This window comes from Oncorhynchus keta, unplaced genomic scaffold (genome assembly GCF_023373465.1).
Source record: "Oncorhynchus keta strain PuntledgeMale-10-30-2019 unplaced genomic scaffold, Oket_V2 Un_contig_6681_pilon_pilon, whole genome shotgun sequence".
NCBI classification, from domain to species: Eukaryota; Metazoa; Chordata; class Actinopteri; order Salmoniformes; family Salmonidae; genus Oncorhynchus; species Oncorhynchus keta.
Genome location: NW_026289002.1, coordinates 16,178 through 35,938, shown reverse-complemented (window position 1 = coordinate 35,938; position 19,761 = coordinate 16,178). Strand labels below are relative to the sequence as shown.

General features: G+C 46.3%; 5 long non-coding RNA genes across 24 annotated transcripts; 2 read left to right on the top strand and 3 right to left on the bottom strand.

The window, feature by feature from the left end:
* LOC127926060 (uncharacterized) lies at positions 1–7,333 on the top strand. Its single transcript, XR_008123190.1, has 2 exons — positions 1–107; positions 7,177–7,333. It is a non-coding gene; the product is annotated as an uncharacterized LOC127926060 (long non-coding RNA).
* LOC127926061 (uncharacterized) lies at positions 2,008–3,921 on the bottom strand. Of its 3 annotated transcripts, none has more exons than XR_008123192.1 (3): positions 3,797–3,921; positions 2,983–3,574; positions 2,008–2,394 (listed from the first exon to the last, which is right to left on the bottom strand). It is a non-coding gene; the product is annotated as an uncharacterized LOC127926061 (long non-coding RNA). The 3 variants fall into 3 exon arrangements; XR_008123193.1 differs by having other exon boundaries at positions 2,013–2,101; XR_008123191.1 differs by lacking the exon at positions 2,008–2,394 and adding an exon at positions 2,693–2,761.
* Positions 7,334–12,473: 5,140 nt separating the features above from the next.
* On the bottom strand, positions 12,474–14,397 carry LOC127926062 (uncharacterized). 12 transcript variants are annotated; one of them, XR_008123195.1, is made up of 6 exons: positions 14,022–14,397; positions 13,455–13,541; positions 13,296–13,411; positions 12,800–13,237; positions 12,640–12,719; positions 12,474–12,599 (listed from the first exon to the last, which is right to left on the bottom strand). It is a non-coding gene; the product is annotated as an uncharacterized LOC127926062 (long non-coding RNA). The 12 variants fall into 12 exon arrangements; XR_008123196.1 differs by having other exon boundaries at positions 12,800–13,295; positions 13,354–13,411; XR_008123194.1 differs by having other exon boundaries at positions 12,800–13,411.
* A 3,130-nt stretch (positions 14,398–17,527) lies between these two features.
* LOC127926058 (uncharacterized) lies at positions 17,528–18,054 on the bottom strand. Its single transcript, XR_008123182.1, has 3 exons — positions 17,922–18,054; positions 17,725–17,855; positions 17,528–17,659 (listed from the first exon to the last, which is right to left on the bottom strand). It is a non-coding gene; the product is annotated as an uncharacterized LOC127926058 (long non-coding RNA).
* Positions 18,055–18,256: 202 nt separating this feature from the next.
* Positions 18,257–19,490, top strand: LOC127926059 (uncharacterized). 7 transcript variants are annotated; one of them, XR_008123185.1, is made up of 3 exons: positions 18,257–18,353; positions 18,526–19,170; positions 19,429–19,490. It is a non-coding gene; the product is annotated as an uncharacterized LOC127926059 (long non-coding RNA). The 7 variants fall into 7 exon arrangements; XR_008123186.1 differs by having other exon boundaries at positions 18,526–19,127; positions 19,343–19,475; XR_008123184.1 differs by having other exon boundaries at positions 18,526–19,256; positions 19,343–19,475.
* The last annotated feature ends 271 nt before the right edge of the window (positions 19,491–19,761 follow it).

The window sequence follows — 19,761 nt, the reverse complement described above, 5'->3', positions numbered from 1 at the left end:
ACCAGACCTTAATCAGAGTGATGGTGAGCCGTAGTGAGGTGGACATGTTGGATATCAGAGCTGATTACAGACGCCTCTTCACCAAGTCTCTGCACTCCGCTATACAGGTATATACTGAATATCTCTCTCTACCTCTATCTACCTCCCTCTCTCTCTGTCTCTCCTCTCTCTACCTCTTTCTACCTCCTCTCTCTCTACCTCTCTCTCTCTACCTCTCTCTACCTCTTTCTACCTCTCTCTCTCTCTCTCTCCACCTCCCTCTCTCTCTCTACCTCCCTCTGTCTCTCTCTCTCTACCTCTTTCTACCTCCCTCTCTTTCCTCCCTCTCTTTCTACCTCCCTCTCTCTCTACCTCTACCTCCCACTCTTTCTACCTCCCTCTGTCCTCTTTCTCCTCTCTCTCCCTCCTCTCTCTCTACCTCCCTCTCTTTCTACCTCTTTCTACCTCTTTCTACCTCCCTCTTTCTACCTCCTCTGTCTCCTCTCTGTCTCTCTCTCTCTCTAACTCTTCTACCTCCCTCTCTTTCTAACTCTTTCTACCTCCTCTCTCTTTCTCCTCTCTCTCTACCTCTGTCTCTCTCTCTCTCTACCTCTACCTCTCTACCTCTCTCTCTCTCTCCTCTCTCTCTACCTATTTCTACCTCCCCTCTCTCTCTACCTCGCTCTCTCTCTCTCTCTCTCTCTCTCTACCTCTTTCTACTCCTCCCTGTCTCTCTACCTCTCTCTCTCTCTCTCTACCTCCCTCTCTCTCTACCTCCCTCTGTCTCTCTCTCTACCTCTTTCTACCTCCTCTCTTTCTACCTCCCTCTACCTCTTTCTACCTCCCTCCCTCTCTCTACCTCTTTCTACCTCTACCTCCCTCTCTTTCTACCTCTTTCTCTCTCTGTCTCTCTCTCTACCTCTTTCTACCTCTACCTCTCTCTCTACCTCTTTCTACCTCCTCTCTCTCTACCTCTTTCTACCTCCCTCTCTCTCTACCTCCCTCTGTCTCTCTCTGTCTCTCTCTCTCTACCTCTTTCTACCTCCCTCTCTTTCTACCTCCCTCTCTCTCTACCTCTCTCTCTCTCTCTCTCTCTACCTCTCTCTACCTCTCTACCTCCCTCTCTCTCTCTCCCTCTCTCTCTACCTCTTTCTACCTCCCCCTCTCTCTACCTCTCTCTCTCCCTCTCTCTCTCTCTCTCTCTACCTCTTTCTACCTCCCTGTCTCTCTACCTCTCTCTCTCTCTCTCCTCTACCTCTCTCTACCTCCCTCTGTCTCTCTCTCTCTAACTCTTTCTACCTCCCTCTCTTTCTACCTCCCTCTCTCTCTACCTCCCTCTACCTCTACCTCTTTCTACCTCTACCTCCCTCCTTTTCTACCTCCCTCTGTCTCTCTCTCTGTCTCTCTCTCTCTACCTCTTTCTACCTCCCTCTCTCTCTACCTCTTTCTACCTCCCTCTCTCTCTACCTCCCTCTGTCTCTCTCTCTCTACCTCTTTCTACCTCCCTCTCTTTCTACCTCCCTCTGACTCTGATACCTCTCTGTCTCTCTCTAGGTCTCTACCTCTCTACCTCCCTCTCTCTCCTCCCATCTCTGTCTACCTCTGTAACTAGCTCCCCCTAGGTGTACCTCTCTCCCCCTCTCTCTACCTCTCTCTGACTATGTACAGACCCAGGATGTCTACCTCTTTCTACCTCCCTCTCTCTCTACCTCTTACCTCTCTCTCTCTCTCTCTCTCTACCTACTTTCTACCTCTCTCTCTCTACCTCTCTATCTCTCTCTCTCATTATTGTTGTTGTTGCCTAATTGTCTTTTGGTAAATTTCCACACTACTTTCCTTCCATCTATTGTATTTCTTAATGTTACTCAGTTCATTTGGCTTTGGTGCCTTATGATTGAGTATTGCTCTGTTTAAGTAGACTGTGATTTTGCTGTGGTCTGATAGGGGTGTCAGTGGACTGACTGGATGTAACAGAGCTATGAGGGCTCTGGGTTGAAGCCTACCATGATAAAGTACATACTACAGGATGTAACAGAGCTATAGGTGTACTGACCATAGGAGTCCCCTCGAAGCCTACCATTGACTATGTACAGACCCAGGATGTAACAGAGCTATAGGTGTACTGACCATAGGAGTCCCCTCCAAGCCTACCATTGACTATGTACATACCCAGGATGTAACAGAGCTATAGGTGTACTGACCATAGGAGTCCCCTCCAAGCCTACCATTGACTATGTACAGACCCAGGATGTAACAGAGCTATAGGTGTACCTACCGTAGGAGTCCCCTCCAAGCCCATTGACTATATACAGACCCAGGATGTAACAGAGCTATAGGTGTACCTACCATAGGAGTCCCCTCCAAGCCTACCATTGACTATGTACAGACCCAGGATGTAACAGAGCTATAGGTGTACTGACCATAGGAGTCCCCTCCAAGCCCATTGACTATATACAGACCCAGGATGTAACAGAGCTATAGGTGTACCTACCGTAGGAGTCCCCTCCAAGCCTACCATTGACTATATCCAGACCCAGGATGTAACAGAGCTATAGGTGTACTGACCGTAGGAGTCCCCTCCAAGCCTACCATTGACTATGTACAGACCCAGGATGTAACAGAGCTATAGGTGTACCTACCATAGGAGTCCCCTCCAAGCCTACCATTGACTATGTACAGACCCAGGATGTAACAGAGCTATAGGTGTACCTACCGTAGGAGTCCCCTCCAAGCCTACCATTGACTATGTACAGACCCAGGATGTAACAGAGCTATAGGTGTACTGACCATAGGAGTCCCCTCCAAGCCTACCATTGACTATGTACAGACCCAGGATGTAACAGAGCTATAGGAGTATAGGAGTAGAGTCCCCTCCAAGCCTACCATTGACTATGTACAGACCCAGGATGTAACAGAGCTATAGGTGTACCTACCATAGGAGTCCCCTCCAAGCCTACCGTTGACTATGTACAGACCCAGGATGTAACAGAGCTATAGGTGTACCTGACCATAGGAGTCCCCTCCAAGCCTACCATTGACTATGTACAGACCCAGGATGTAACAGAGCTATAGGTGTACTGACCATAGGAGTCCCCTCCAAGCCTACCATTGACTATGTACAGACCCAGGATGTAACAGAGCTATAGGTGTACTGACCATAGGAGTCCCCTCCAAGCCTACCATTGACTATGTACAGACCCAGGATGTAACAGAGCTATAGGTGTACTGACCATAGGAGTCCCCTCCAAGCCTACCATTGACTATGTACAGACCCAGGATGTAACAGAGCTATAGGTGTACTGACCATAGGAGTCCCCTCCAAGCCTACCATTGACTATGTACAGACCCAGGATGTAACAGAGCTATAGGAGTATAGGAGTAGGAGTCCCCTCCAAGCCTACCATTGACTATGTACAGACCCAGGATGTAACAGAGCTATAGGGGTACTGACCATAGGAGTCCCCTCCAAGCCTACCATTGACTATATACAGACCCAGGATGTAACAGAGCTATAGGTGTACCTACCATAGGAGTCCCCTCCAAGCCTACCATTGACTATGTACAGACCCAGGATGTAACAGAGCTATAGGTGTACCTACCATAGGAGTCCCCTCCAAGCCTACCATTGACTATGTACAGACCCAGGATGTAACAGAGCTATAGGGGTACTGACCATAGGAGTCCCCTCCAAGCCTACCATTGACTATATACAGACCCAGGATGTAACAGAGCTATAGGTGTACCTACCATAGGAGTCCCCTCCAAGCCTACCATTGACTATGTACAGACCCAGGATGTAACAGAGCTATAGGGGTACTGACCATAGGAGTCCCCTCCAAGCCTACCATTGACTATGTACAGACCCAGGATGTAACAGAGCTATAGGTGTACTGACCATAGGAGTCCCCTCCAAGCCTACCATTGACTATGTACAGACCCAGGATGTAACAGAGCTATAGGTGTACTGACCATAGGAGTCCCCTCCAAGCCTACCATTGACTATGTACAGACCCAGGATGTAACAGAGCTATAGGGGTACTGACCATAGGAGTCCCCTCCAAGCCTACCATTGACTATATACAGACCCAGGATGTAACAGAGCTATAGGTGTACCTACCATAGGAGTCCCCTCCAAGCCTACCATTGACTATGTACAGACCCAGGATGTAACAGAGCTATAGGTGTACTGACCATAGGAGTCCCCTCCAAGCCTACCATTGACTATATGCATTCGTGAAGTATTCAGACCCCTTGATTTTCCCACATTTTGTTACAGCCCTATTCTCAAATGGATTCAATAGTTTTCCCCTCATCAACCTTCACACAATATCCCATAATGACAAAGAAACAACAGGTTTTTAGAGATGCAAATGTATAGAAAATGTAAAAACTGAAATCACATTTACAAAAAACAGAACTGGTTGCATCCTTTCTGATTTTCTCTTATTGTTGATAAACACACAAACACATTTACCCAACACCCCCGTGTGAACAAATAATTACCCTTTACACCCAATAATTCTCAAATGGATTCAATAGTTTCCCCTATAACTTCACAATGACTCCCAACCAAAGAAACACTTCCTTAGTTGATCAGGCCAACTATAACTGTAAAAACTGAAATCACATTTACCAAACTTCCTGGTTGCATCAGTCCATTTTCTCTTAACTGTTGATAAACACAAACACAACCAACCACTTCCTGTAGTTGATCAGTCAACTATAACTGCAATGACTCCACCAAACACTTCCTGTAGTTGATCAGGCCACCTATAACTGCAATGACTCCAACCAAACACTTCCTGTAGTTGATCAGGCCACCTATAACTGCAATGACTCCAAACAAACACTTCCTGTAGTTGTTGATCAGTCCACCTATAGCTGTAATGACTCCAACCAAACACTTCCTGTTGTTGATCAGTCCACCTATAACTGCAATGACTCCAACCAAACACTTCCTGTAGTTGTTGATCAGTCCACCTATAACTGCAATGACTCCAAACAAACACTTCCTGTAGTTGTTGATCAGTCCACCTATAACTGCAATGACTCCAACCAAACACTTCCTGTAGTTGATCAGTCCACCTATAACTGCAATGACTCCAACCAAACACTTCCTGTAGTTGTTGATCAGTCCACCTATAACTGCAATGACTCCAACCAAACACTTCCTGTAGTTGTTGATCAGTCCACCTATAACTGCAATGACTCCAACCAAACACTTCCTGTAGTTGATCAGTCCACCTATAACTGCAATGACTCCAACCAAACACTTCCTGTTGTTGATCAGGCCACCTATAACTGCAATGACTCAACCAAACACTTCCTGTAGTTGATCAGGCCAACTATAACTGCAATGACTCCAACCAAACACTTCCTGTAGTTGATCAGGCCACCTATAACTGCAATGACTCCAACCAAACACTTCCTGTAGTTGTTGATCAGTCCACCTATAGCTGCAATGACTCCAACCAAACACTTCCTGTAGTTGATCAGTCCACCTATAACTGCAATGACTCCAACCAAACACTTCCTGTAGTTGATCAGGCCACCTATAACTGCAATGACTCCAACCAAACACTTCCTGTAGTTGATCAGGCCACCTATAACTGCAATGACTCCAACCAACCACTTCCTGTAGTTGATCAGGCCACCTATAACTGCAATGACTCCAACCAACCACTTCCTGTAGTTGATCAGGCCCCCTTTAGCTGCCACGACTCCAACCAAACACTTCCTGTAGTTGATCAGTCCACCTATAACTGCAATGACTCCAACCAAACACTTCCTGTAGTTGTTGATCAGTATCTCACATCGCTGTGGAGGAATTTTGGCCCACTCTTGCATGCATAATAACTCTCTGTCTCTCTGCCTCTCCTACCTCTCTCTGCCTCTCTGCCTCTCTCTGTCTCTCTGCCTCTCCTATCTCTCCTACCTCTCTCTGTCTATCCTACCTCTCTCTGTCTCTCCTACCTCTCTCTGTCTCTCCTACCTCTCTCTGTCTCTCTGCCTCTCCTACCTCTCCTACCTCTCTCTGTCTCTCCTACCTCTCTCTGTCTCTCCTACCTCTCTCTGTCTCTCCTACCTCTCTCTGTCTCTCCTACCTCTCTCTGCCTCTCCTACCTCTCTCTGTCTCTCCTACCTCTCTCTGTCTCTCCTACCTCTCTCTGTCTCTCCTACCTCTCTCTGTCTCTCCTACCTCTCTCTGTCTCTCTGCCTCTCCTCCTCTCTGGCTCTCCTACCTCTCTCTGTCTCTCTGTCTCTCCTACCTCTCTCTGCCTCTCCTACCTCTCTCTGTCTCTCTGCCTCTCCTACCTCTCTCTGTCTCTCTGCCTCTCCTATCTCTCTCTGTCTCTCTGTCTCTCCGACCTCTCTCTGTCTCTCCTACCTCTCTCTGCCTCTCCTACCTGTCTCTGTCTCTCTGCCTCTCCCACCTCTCTCTGTCTCTCTGCCTCTCCTATCTCTCTCTGTCTCTCTGTCTCTCCTACCTCTCTCTGTCTCTCCTACCTCTCTCTGTCTCTCTGCCTCTCCTACCTGTCTCTGTCTCTCTGCCTCTCCTACCTCTCTCTGCCTCTCTGCCTCTCCTACCTCTCTCTGCCTCTCCTACCTCTCTCTGCCTCTCTGTCTCTCCTACCTCTCTCTGTCTCTCTGCCTCTCCTATCTCTCTCTGTCTCTCTGTCTCTCCTGCCTCTCCTACCTCTCTGTCTCTCTGTCTCTCCTACCTCTCTCTGCCTCTCCTACCTCTCTCTGTCTCTCCTACCTCTCTCTGCCTCTCCTACCTCTCTCTGTCTCTCTGTCTCTCCTACCTCTCTCTGCCTCTCCTACCTCTCTCTGCCTCTCCTACCTCTCTGCCTCTCTGCCTCTCCTACCTCTCTCTGCCTCTCCTACCTCTCTCTGCCTCTCTGTCTCTCCTACCTCTCTCTGTCTCTCTGTCTCTCCTACCTCTCTCTGTCTCTCTCTCTCCTACCTCTCTCTGCCTCTCTTATCTCTCTCTGCCTCTCCTACCTCTCTCTCTCTCCTACCTCTCTCTGTCTCTCCTACCTCTCTCTGTCTCTCCTACCTCTCTCTGCCTCTCCTATCTCTCTCTGCCTCTCCTACCTCTCTCTGTCTCTCCTACCTCTCTCTGTCTCTCCTACCTCTTCCCAGCCTATCTATGGACTTCACATAATGGTCTGCTTCTGTATGTGTGTGTTGCAGGGTGATACCTCTGGTGACTACCGTAAAGCCCTCCTCCTGCTCTGTGGCGGTGACGACGCGTAACCGTGGCGATGATCCCTGAAGGAGCGATACCCAGAGAGAACCTCCGCTCTGACTGGCCCCTCTAGCTGTCAATCACTCTCTGAGTCCTGTGTAACCCAATAGGAGAGCTCTGCTGGCCACGGTGCAGCACTGTGATAGGTTATGATGGGTTTAATCCTGTGTGTATCTGTAGCTAACATCCTGAAATATTTACTCTGCTTCATATCTACATCACTAAAGTCATAATAATGCTGACATTTACATTTACATTTAAGTCTTTAGCAGACGCTCTTATCCAGAGCTTACAAATTGGTGCATACACCTTATGACAACCAGTGGAACAGCCACTTGCATCTAAATCTTGTTGGGGGTGAGAAGGATTACTCTCCTACCTATTCCTTGAAGAGGTGGGGTTTCAGGTCTGGAAGGTGGTGATTGACTCTGTCTCCTGAGGGAGTTTGTTCCACCATTGGGGGCCAGAGCAGCTCTCTGAGCGGGAACTGTACTTCCTCAGTGGTAGGGAGGCGAGCTGGGATAACCTCTCCTACCTCTCTGGAGGTATCTCTGCTCCTACAGCTCTCTCTGTCGGATGCGAGCCTCCTGGAAGCCAGTGGAGAGAGCGGAGGAGCGGGGTGACGGAGAGAACTTGGGAAGGTTGAACACCAGACGGGCTGCGGCGTTCTGGATGAGTTGTAGGGGTTTAATGGCACAGGCAGGGAGCCCAGCCAACAGCGAGTTGCAGTAATCAAGACGGGAGATGACAAGTGCCTGGATTAGGACCTGCGCCGCTTCCTGTGTGAGGCAGGGTCTACTCTGTATGTTGTAGAGCATGAACTCAGGAACGGGACACCGCCTTGATGTTAGTTGAGAACGCCTACGCCAAGGTTCTTAGCGCTCTGGGAGGAGGACACAATGGAGTTGTCAACCGTGATGGCCATGGAACGGGCAGTCCTTCCCGGGAGGAAGAGGAGCCCGTCTTGCTGAGGTTCAGCTGAGGTGGTGATCCGTCATCCACACTGATATGTCTGCCAGACATGCAGAGATGCGATTCCATCAGAAGGGGGAAAGGAGAAGATTAAGGAGTCTGCATAGCAATGATAGGAGAGACCATGTGAGGTTATGACAGAGCCAAGTGACTTGGTGTATAGCGAGAATAAGAGAGGGCCTAGAACAGAGCCCTGGGGGACACCAGTGGTGAGAGCGCGTGGTGAGGAGACAGATTCTCGCCACGCCACCTGGTAGGAGCGACCTGTCAGGGTAGGACGCAATCCAAGCGTGGCCGCGCCGGAGATGCCCAACTGAGAGGGTGGAGAGGAGGATCTGATGGTTCACAGTATCAAGGCAGCCGATAGGTCTAGAAGGATGAGAGCAGAGGAGAGAGAGTTAGCTTTAGCAGTGCGGAGCGCCTCCGTGATACAGAGAAGAGCAGTCCCAGTTGAATGACTAGTCTTGAAACCTGACTGATTTGGATCAAGAAGGTCATTCTGAGAGAGATAGCGGTAGAGCTGGGCTAAGGACGGCTTTTGGAGAGAAAAGAGAGAAGGGATACTGGTCTGTAGTTGCTGACATCGGAGGGATCGAGTGTAGGTTTTTTCAGAAGGGGGTGCAACTCTCGCTAAGACTAGCGGTCAGGATCAGGTGAGGTAAGGGAGAAGGTCTCCGGAAATGGTCTGGGAGAAGAGAGGAGGGGATAGGGTCAAGCGGGCAGGTGTTGGGCGGCCGGCCATTACAAGACGCGAGATTTCATCTGGAGAGAGAGGGGGAGAAAGAGGTCAGAGCATAGGGTAGGGGAGTGTGAGCAGAACTCGGTGTCGTTTTGACTTAGCAAACGAGGATCGGATGTCATCGACCTTCTTTTTCAAAATGGTTGACGAAGTCATCTGCAGAGAGGGAGGAGGGAGGGGGAGGATTCAGGAGGGAGGAGAAGGTGGCAAAGAGCTTCCTAGGGTTAGAGGCGGATGCTTGGAATTTAGAATGGTAGAAAGTGGCTTTAGCAGCAGAGACAGAGGAGGAAAATGTAGAGAGGAGGGAGTAAAGGGATGCCAGGTCCGCAGGAGGGCGTAGTTTTGCCTCGGCTGCCCGGAGCTGTTCTGTGAGCTCGCAATGAGTCTGTAGCCGGCCTGGAGGATAGGGGACATAGGGAGTCAAAGGGATGCAGTAAGGGAGGAGAGGAGGGTTGAGGAGGCAGAATCAGGAGATAGGTTGGAGAAAGTTTGAGCAGAGGGAAGAGAAGATAGGATGGAAGAGGAGAGAGTAGCGGGGAGAGAGAGCGAAGGCTGGGACGGCGATACCATCCGAGTAGGGGCAGGGGGAAGTGTTGATGAGAGCGAGAGGGAAAAGGATACAAGGTAGTGGTCGGAGACTTGGAGGGGGAGTTGCAATGAGGTTAGTGGAAGAACAGCATCTAGTAAAGATGAGGTCGAGCGTATTGCCTGCCTTGTGAGTAGGTGGGGAAGGTGGGGAGAGGGTGAGGTCTGAAAGAAGGAGGCAGAGAGGAATGAGTCAAAGGTAGACGTGGGGAGGTTAAAGTCGCCCAGAACTGTGAGAGGTGAGTGGAAAGGAGCTTATCAAGGCATCAAGCTCATTGATGAACTCTCCGAGGGAACCTGGAGGGCGATAAATGATAAGGATGTTAAGCTGACAGTCATGTTTTACTGTCAGTTATATAACAACTAAAGACTGTTTTCATATTTTTACTGTTTGTAAGACAAGACTGAAGACATAATAAACATTTTGACTGCAGGTTTGTAGTGAGAGTGTCTGTCTGTGTGTGTAGTGAGACCTGTCTGTCTGTGTGTGTAGTGAGACCTGTCTGTCTGTGTGTGTAGTGAGACCTGTCTGTCTGTCTGTGTAGTGAGATCTGTCTGTCTGTGTAGTGAGACCTGTCTGTCTATGTAGTGAGACGTGTCTGTCTGTCTGTGTAGTGAAACCTGTCTGTCTGTCTGTGTAGTGAGACCTGTCTGTCTGTCTGTGTAGTGAGACCTGTCTGTGTGTGTAGTGAGACCTGTCTGTCTGTGTGTAGTGAGACCTGTCTGTCTGTCTGTGTAGTGAGACATGTCTGTCTGTCTGTGTAGTGAGACGTGTCTGTCTGTGTAGTGAGACCTGTCTGTCTGTGTGTGTAGTGAGACCTGTCTGTCTGTGTGTGTAGTGAGACCTGTCTGTCTGTCTGTGTAGTGAGATCTGTCTGTCTGTCTGTGTAGTGAGACCTGTCTGTCTATGTAGTGAGACGTGTCTGTCTGTCTGTGTAGTGAAACCTGTCTGTCTGTCTGTGTAGTGAGACCTGTCTGTCTGTCTGTGTAGTGAGACATGTCTGTCTGTCTGTGTAGTGAGACATGTCTGTCTGTCTGTGTAGTGAGACCTGTCTGTCTGTCTGTCTGTCTGTCTGTCTGTCTGTCTGTCTGTCTGTCTGTCTGTCTGTGTAGTGAGACCTGTCTGTCTGTGTAGTGAGACCTGTCTGTCTGTCTATGTAGTGAGACCTGTCTGTGTAGTGAGACCTGTCTGTCTGTCTATGTAGTGAGACGTGTCTGTCTGTGTAGTGAGACCTGTCTGTCTGTCTGTCTGTGTAGTGAGACCTGTCTGTCTGTGTAGTGAGACCTGTCTGTCTGTCTATGTAGTGAGACCTGTCTGTCTGTCTGTGTAGTGAGACCTGTCTGTCTGTCTGTGTAGTGGGACCAGTCTGTCTGTCTGTCTGTCTGTGTAGTGGGACCAGTCTGTCTGTCTGTCTGTGTAGTGAGATCTGTCTGTGTAGTGAGATCTGTCTGTGTAGTGAGACCTGTCTGTCTGTGTAGTGGGGCCTGTCTGTCTGTCTGTGTAGTGAGACCTGTCTGTCTGTGTAGTGAGATCTGTCTGTCTCTGTGTAGTGTCTGTCTCTGTGTAGTGAGACCTGTCTGTCTCTGTGTAGTGAGACCTGTCTGTCTCTGTGTAGTGAGACCTGTCTGTCTCTGTGTAGTGAGACCTGTCTGTCTCTGTGTAGTGAGACCTGTCTGTCTCTGTGTAGTGAGACCTGTCTGTCTGTCTGTGTAGTGAGACCTGTCTGTCTGTCTGTCTGTGTAGTGGGACCTGTCTGTGTCTGTGTAGTGGGACCTGTCTGTCTGTCTGTCTGTGTAGTGAGATCTGTCTGTCTGTCTGTCTGTCTGTCTGTCTGTCTGTCTGTCTGTCTGTGTAGTGAGACCTGTCTGTCTGTGTAGTGAGACCTGTCTGTCTGTCTGTGTAGTGAGACCTGTCTGTCTGTCTGTGTAGTGAGACCTGTCTGTCTGTGTAGTGAGACCTGTCTGTCTGTGTAGTGAGACCTGTCTGTCTGTCTGTCTGTGTAGTGAGACCTGTCTGTCTGTCTGTGTAGTGAGACCTGTCTGTCTGTCTGTGTAGTGAGACCTGTCTGTCTGTCTGTCTGTCTGTCTGTCTGTGTAGTGAGACCTGTCTGTCTGTCTCTGTGTAGTGAGACCTGTCTGTGTCTGTGTAGCGAGACCTGTCTGTCTGTCTGTGTAGTGGGACCTGTCTGTCTGTCTGTCTGTCTGTCTGTCTGTCTGTGTAGTGAGATCTGTCTGTGTAGTGAGACCTGTCTGTCTGTGTAGTGGGGGCATGTCTGTCTGTCTGTGTAGTGAGACCTGTCTGTCTGTGTAGTGAGATCTGTCTGTCTGTCTGTCTGTCTGTCTGTCTGTCTGTCTGTCTGTCTGTCTGTGTAGTGATATCTGTCTGTCTGTCTGTCTGTGTAGTGAGACCTGTCTATCTGTCTGTGTAGTGAGACCTGTCTATCTGTCTGTGTAGTGAGACCTGTCTGTCTATCTGTGTAGTGAGACCTGTCTGTCTGTCTGTGTAGTGAGACCTGTCTGTCTGTCTGTCTGTGTAGTGAGACCTGATGCTGTAGCATGTAAATAATATCCCCATAATCTATAACAGACATAAAAGTAGCTTTGCACAATTTGTCTTCTATTTTTAGAGGACAAACATTTCCTGTTTCTATAGAGGAAGTCGAGCTTGATTTTGTTGCCGTTTACAAAGTTGGTCAATATGCATTTTAAAAGACAGTGTCTCACCCAGCCATATCCCTAAGTGTGCAGAGACCTGATTCATTCCAGAGCCATATCCCTAAGTGTGCAGAGACCTGATTCATTCCAGAGCCATATCCCTAAGTGTGCAGAGACCTGATTCATTCCAGAGCCATATCCCTAAGTGTGCAGAGACCTGATTCATTCCAGAGCCATATCCCTAAGTGTGCAGAGACCTGATTCATTCCAGAGCCATATCCCTAAGTGTGCAGAGACCTGATTCATTCCAGAGCCATATCCCTAAGTGTGCAGAGACCTGATTCATTCCAGAGCCATATCCCTAAGTGTGCAGAGACCTGATTCATTCCAGAGCCATATCCCTAAGTGTGCAGAGACCTGATTCATTCCAGAGCCATATCCATAAGTGTGCAGAGACCTGATTCATTCCAGAGCCATATCCCTAAGTGTGCAGAGACCTGATTCATTCCAGAGCCATATCCCTAAGTGTGCAGAGACCTGATTCATTCCAGGGCCATATCCCTAAGTGTGCAGAGACCTGATTCATTCCAGGGCCATATCCCTAAGTGTGCAGAGACCTGATTCATTCCAGAGCCATATCCCTAAGTGTGCAGAGACCTGATTCATTCCAGAGCCATATCCCTAAGTGTGCAGAGACCTGATTCATTCCAGAGCCATATCCCTAAGTGTGCAGAGACCTGATTCATTCCAGAGCCATATCCCTAAGTGTGCAGAGACCTGATTCATTCCAGAGCCACCGAAGTTGGTCAATATGCATTTTAAAAGACGGTTTCTCACCCAGCCATATCCCTAAGTGTGCAGAGACCTGATTCATTCCAGAGCCACCGAAGCTCGTAAGTGGAAGTGTGTTTTCAACCAACTTTTTTAGACCTATTAACAATCATTAACAGGGCAGCAGTATCTAACAGGTGATATCAAAACAATTCCACAACAAAACCTAATATCAAAACAATTCCACAACACAACCTAATATCTAACAAATTCCACAACACAACCTAATATCTAACAAATTCCACAACACAACCTAATATCTAACAAATTCCACAACACAACCTAATATCAAAACAATTCCACAACACAACCTAATATCTAACAAATTCCACAACACAACCTAATATCTAACAAATTCCACAACACAACCTAATATCTAACAAATTCCACAACACAACCTAATATCTAACAGGTAATATCAAAACAATTCCACAACACAACCTAATATCTAACAAATTCCACAACACATCCTAATATCTAACAAATTCCACAACACAACCTAATATCAAAACAATTCCACAACACAACCTAATATCAAAACAATTCCACAACACAACCTAATATCTAACAAATTCCACAACACAACCTAATATCTAACAAATTCCACAACACATCCTAATATCTAACAAATTCCACAACACATCCTAATATCAAAAAATTCCACAACACATCCTAATATCAAAAAATTCCACAACAAAACCTAATATCTAACAAATTCCACAACACAACCTAATATCTAACAAATTCCACAACAAAACCTAATATCTAACAAATTCTAATATCTAACAAATTCCACAACACAACCTAATATCTAACAAATTCCACAACACAACCTAATATCTAACAAATTCCACAACACAAACCTAATATCTAACAAATTCCACAACACATCCTAATATCTAACAAATTCCACAACACATCCTAATATCTAACAAATTCCACAACACAACCTAATATCTAACAAATTCCACAACACATCCTAATATCTAACAAATTCCACAACACAACCTAATATCTAACAAATTCCACAACACAACCTAATATCTAACAAATTCCACAACACATCCTAATATCTAACAAATTCCACAAGAATAGTTTATTTGTTTAGGCTTAGCCAATTCTAAGTAGGCTATTTTGCAGCATAAAGCTAATTTTACTGTTGGCGTTTGAAGAGTTCGTTCACTTTATCCCTGACAGTCTTGAAGCTCCTGAGTCCCTGTGTCTCCATCACAGTCGCATGATGAAAGGATTGGCGTGAATTAGTAGCCTAATGGGGGTGAGTTGTGAGAAATTAGCTCATCCACTTAGCAAGGCAAAACACAAACAGTATTATCGGTTTTCACACCGTCGATTCGTCTGACAAAGGATAAATACCGGTGATCAATTAGCCTGGCCTAGATAAATAAATACCGGATCAATTAGCCTGGCCTAGATAAAGGATAAATACCGGTAATTAGCCTGGCCTAGATAAAGGATAAATACCGGTAATCAATTAGCCTGGCCTAGATAAAGGATAAATACCGGTAATCAATTAGCCTGGCCTAGATAAAGGATAAATACCTAATCAATTAGCCTGGCCTAGATAAAGGATAAATACCGGTAATCAATTAGCCTGGCCTAGATAAAGGATAAATACTGGTAATCAATTAGCCTGGCCTAGATAAAGGATAAATACTGGTAATCAATTAGCCTGGCCTAGATAAAGGATAAATACTGGTAATCAATTAGCCTGGCCTAGATAAAGGATAAATACTAATCAATTAGCCTGGCCTAATCAATTAGCCTGGCCTAGATAAAGGATAAATACTGGTAATCAATTAGATAAAGGATAAATACCTAATCAATTAGCCTGGCCTAGATAAAGGATAAATACTGGTAATCAATTAGCCTGGCCTAGATAAAGGATAAATACTGGTAATCAATTAGCCTAATCAATTAGGGCCTAGATAAAGGATAAATACTAATCAATTAACCTGGTAATCAATTAGCCTGGCCTAGATAAAGGATAAATACTGGTAATCAGTTAGCCTGGCCTAGATAAAGGATAAATACTGGTAATCAATTAGCCTGGCCTAGATAAAGGATAAATACTGGTAATCAGTTAGCCTGGCCTAGGATAAATACTGGTAATCAATTAGCCTGGCCTAGATAAAGGATAAATACTGGTAATCAATTAGCCTGGCCTAGATAAAGGATAAATACTGGTAATCAATTAGCCTGGCCTAGATAAAGGATCAATACTGGTAATAAATTAGCCTGGCCTAGATAAAGATAAAGGATAAATACTGGTAGATAAAGGATAAATACTGGTAATCAATTAGCCTGGCCTAGATAAAGGATAAATACTGGTAATCAGTTAGCCTGGCCTAGATAAAGGATAAATACTGGTAATCAATTAGCCTGGCCTAGATAAAGGATAAATACTGGTAATCAATTAGCCTGCTTCGTGGGTGACTGTGGATGTGTGCAGAGCATCCCTGGTTCGCACCCAGGTCGGGGCGAGGGGACGGACGTAAAGTTTGACTGTTACACATGCGCAGACCAGCTGGCAGACCATGTGGAGACAGACCAGCTGGCAGACCATGTGGAGACAGACCGGCTGGCAGACCATGTGGAGACAGACCGGCTGGCAGACCATGTGGAGACAGACCGGCTGGCAGACCATGTGGAGACAGACCGGCTGGCAGACCATGTGGAGACAGACCGGCTGGCAGACCATGTGGAGACAGACCGGCTGGCAGACCATGTGGAGACAGACCGGCTGGCAGACCATGTGGAGACAGACCGGCTGGCAGACCATGTGGAGACAGACCGGCTGGCAGACCATGTGGAGACAGACCAGCTGGCAGACCATGTGGAGACAGACCGGCTGGCAGACCAATTGGAGACAGACCGGCTGTCCACACATGCTTCAAGAGGGCCACCATTGTTCCTGTACCCAGGAAAGCTAAGGTAACTGAGCTAAATGACTACCGCCCCGTAGCACTCACATCTGTCATCATGAAGTGCTTTGAGAGACTAGTCAAGCATCATATCACCTCCACCCTACCTGACACCCTAGACCCACTCCAATTTGCTTACCGCCCCAATAGGTCCACAGACGATGCAATCGCCATCACACTGCACACTGACTGAGAGACTGAAAAACAGCTTCTATCTCAAGGCCATCAGACTGCTAAAGAGCAATCATTAACTGAGAGAGGCTGCTGCCCACATTGAGACCCAATCATTAACTCAGAGAGGCTGCTGCCTACATTGAGACCCAATCACTGGCCACTTTAATAAATGGATCACTAGTCACTTTAAACAATGCCACTTTAATAATGATGTTTACATATCTTATATTACTCATCATATGTATTTACTGTATTTTATACCATCTATTGCATCTTGCCTATGCCGCTCGGCCATCACTCACCATATATTTATATGTACATATTCTCATTCACCTCTTTAGATGTGTGTGTATTAGGTAGTTGTTGTGGAATTGGTTAGATTACTTACTGGTTGGTAGGTGATCAAATACTTAAAAATCATACAATGTGATTTTTGTTTTAGATTCCGTCTCTCACAGTTGAAGTGGACCTATGATACAAATTACAGACCTCAACATGTTTTGTAAGTAGGAAAACCTGCAAAATCGGTAGTGTCTCAAATACTTGTTCTCTCCACTGTATGTGACCAATAAAATGTGATGTGATTTGATTTGCTAGGGTGAGTAAAATAGTGTTCTCTCATTTTGTGTCTGGAAGTAGCTAACAAGCGAGCCTCTGTTAGCTCGGGTGCCTGACAGTTTCGTTTCGGCCAGTCAACCCTACAGTCAGACAACATATCACAGGCCAGTCCCAAAGCGCACTACAGTCAGACAACACATTTACTAGCCGTTTGCTTCAGCCAGTCTGACGAGTCGCTGTGCGGTGAGTTGTTTAGTCATCATGGGTGGAGTCCCGACTCTCGCTCAGGGAACTCGTTTTTCCACTCTTTCTCAGCCTCCCTTCTTTCTTTCTCTTTCTCCGTTTCCATTCACTGAGCTCTGTTGCAGACTCGATCTCCGGTAAGTTTATACCGCTCTTATTAACCGACAACATCAGTGTTTTTATGAGTTGTTAAAGTGGTTAGTCTTCTGAATCAGACAGTTGATGTTTATTCTGTGAGCGGTGAGATACACCAGAATACTATCAGATTAGGGGATAAATAAATACAATTCAACTTGGTTCGTTGTAACCGGAGTTATTTCAATAACCTCCGGTAGGCAAAATTCGGGTTTTAACAACCAAAGCGGTTTTCCGTTTTCTTCCTACGAATGTGACTCTATCTTCGGAACAGTTTAAACGACAACATATTTTGACCTCATGTCACTGAAAGACAAGACTGTCAAGACACCTACAGTATGTGTCTTCTACAACAGAGTGGACGAGACCAGACACTCAATCAGACTGGAGGGACACCTACAGTATGTGTCTTCTACAACAGAGTGGACGAGACCAGACACTCAATCAGACTGGAGGGGACACCTACAGTATGTGTCTTCTACAACAGAGTGGACGAGACCAGACACTCAATCAGACTGGAGGGGACACCTACAGTATGTGTCTTCTACAACAGAGTGGACGAGACCAGACACTCAATCAGACTGGAGGGGACACCTACAGTATGTGTCTTCTACAACAGAGTGGACTAGACCAGACACTCAATCAGACTGGAGGGACACCTACAGTATGTGTCTTCTACAACAGAGTGGACGAGACCAGACACTCAATCAGACTGGAGGGGACACCTACAGTATGTGTCTTCTACAACAGAGTGGACGAGACCAGACACTAAATCAGACTGGAGGGACACCTACAGTATGTGTCTTCTACAACAGAGTGGACGAGACCAGACACTAAATCAGACTGGAGGGGACACCTACAGTATGTGTCTTCTACAACAGAGTGGACGAGACCAGACACTCAATCAGACTGGAGGGACACCTACAGTATGTGTCTTCTACAACAGAGTGGACGAGACCAGACACTCAATCAGACTGGAGGGACACCTACAGTATGTGTCTTCTACAACAGAGTGGACGAGACCAGACACTCAATCAGACTGGAGGGACACCTATTTCCTGATCATCTTCTGAACTTCCCAATACATTTCGGATGCATTTCAGTCACTTCAAACCAGACTTCTTTAGGATTGAAAATACTGTCAGACTGATTTGTAATAGACTGTCATAACCCCATTTTATAGAGAGTAAACATTGGCCGCTGATTACATTACATTGGTAACCCCTGGGCTAAAACATACAGAGACGCTAACTACCTTTAGTCCTGTTGACTATAGTGTCTCCCAGTGGTGGAAAAACCACTGAATTAGTTGACTATAGAGTCTCCCAGTGGTGGAAAAACCACTGAATTAGTTGACTATAGTGTCTCCCAACGGTGGAAAAACCACTGAATTAGTTGACTATAGAGTCTCCCAACGGTGGAAAAACCACTGAATTAGTTGACTATAGAGTCTCCCAGAGGTGGAAAAACCACTGAATTAGTTGACTATAGAGTCTCCCAACGGTGGAAAAACCACTGAATTAGTTGACTATAGAGTCTCCCAACGGTGGAAAAACCACTGAATTAGTTGACTATAGTGTCTCCCAACGGTGGAAAAACCACTGAATTAGTTGACTATAGTGTCTCCCAACGGTGGAAAAACCACTGAATTAGTTGACTATAGTGTCTCCCAACGGTGGAAAAACCACTGAATTAGTTGACTATAGTGTCTCCCAACGGTGGAAAAACCACTGAATTAGTTGACTATAGTGTCTCCCAACGGTGGAAAAACCACTGAATTAGTTGACTATAGTGTCTCCCAGTGGTGGAAAAACCACTGAATTAGTTGACTATAGAGTCTCCCAGTGGTGGAAAAACCACTGAATTAGTTGACTATAGTGTCTCCCAGAGGTGGAAAAACCACTGAATTAGTTGACTATAGTGTCTCCCAGTGGTGGAAAAACCACTGAATTAGTTGACTATAGAGTCTCCCAGTGGTGGAAAAACCACTGAATTAGTTGACTATAGAGTCTCCCAGTGGTGGAAAAACCACTGAATTAGTTGACTATAGTGTCTCCCAACGGTGGAAAAACCACTGAATTAGTTGACTATAGTGTCTCCCAACGGTGGAAAAACCACTGAATTAGTTGACTATAGAGTCTCCCAGAGGTGGAAAAACCACTGAATTAGTTGACTATAGTGTCTCCCAACGGTGGAAAAACCACTGAATTAGTTGACTATAGAGTCTCCCAACGGTGGAAAAACCACTGAATTAGTTGACTATAGAGTCTCCCAGAGGTGGAAAAACCACTGAATTAGTTGACTATAGTGTCTCCTAGTGGTGGAAAAACCACTGAATTAGTTGACTATAGTGTCTCCCAGAGGTGGAAAAACCACTGAATTAGTTGACTATAGTGTCTCCCAACGGTGGAAAAACCACTGAATTCTCATAGTTGACTAAAAGTAAAGATAAATTAACCGAAAATGACTCAAGTGAAAGTCACCCAGTAAAACACTACTTGAGTAAAAGTATTTGGTTTTTAATATATTTAAGCATAAAAAGTAAACGTAAAAGTATGAATATTTTAAAATTCCTTATTTTAACCGAACCAGACGGCACACTTTTATTATTTTTATTATTTACGGAAAGCCAGGGGCACAGTTCAACCTGGCGCCATCCCTACGGTGAAGCATGGTGGTGGCAGCATCACGTCTGG